The sequence below is a fragment of the Penaeus monodon genome, chromosome 34 (assembly GCF_015228065.2).
Source record: "Penaeus monodon isolate SGIC_2016 chromosome 34, NSTDA_Pmon_1, whole genome shotgun sequence".
In the NCBI taxonomy this organism is placed as follows: Eukaryota; Metazoa; Arthropoda; class Malacostraca; order Decapoda; family Penaeidae; genus Penaeus; species Penaeus monodon.
The window spans coordinates 26,494,408-26,495,090 of record NC_051419.1 but is presented as its reverse complement, the minus strand read 5'-3'; positions in this window follow the sequence as shown (position 1 = coordinate 26,495,090).

Below are 683 nucleotides of genomic sequence, written 5' to 3'. Positions count from 1 at the left end.
TGGGGGGATCCGCCTCCCAAAACCCCGGGAAAAAAATGTAATACAAAACCTTTTATATGGAAAGCCCTAGGGTTTATAGGCCAAAAAGACTTAGGCTTTTGAGCACCCCTTTCGCAATTTTTTCTCCTTTTTTTGTGGTGGGTTGGGGGAAAAATTTAAAATTTTTTTTTTACCCGCAAAAATTTTGTCCCCTACAAAAATCTTTTGCTCATTTCATCCATGAGTTGTGCAACATGTAGTATTTTTTTCGCAGGTTGCATGGAGATTGGGGAAAGGTTTTTTGGGTTTACTAACACAGTGGGGGATTTTCCCGGATAATTTGGGTTTTCTTAAGTCTTTTGCCAGGATGTGGTTACTTTTAAGGAATACCAATTTTTTTTGGTTTAAAAATCATTTGCAATTTGGGAAAATAACAAGGAAAATTTAATTTCATATACCCAAAGTAAATTAAAAGAAAAACCTGAAATTTAAAAAAACTCCAAAGGTTTGGAAAGGCTGGGTGAATTTAAAAAATTTCTAAAATCCGTTTAGGCAAATTTAAAAAATACAGAAGCCAAAGGTTTTTCACAGGAAAGTTTTTTTCAAATAATTAACACTTTTAAAAAAGATAGCGGGTTTTCTATTTATTTCCAAACTCTTTTGGCACTTTTAGCAAAAAATCTAAAACACAATAAATTTTCAGG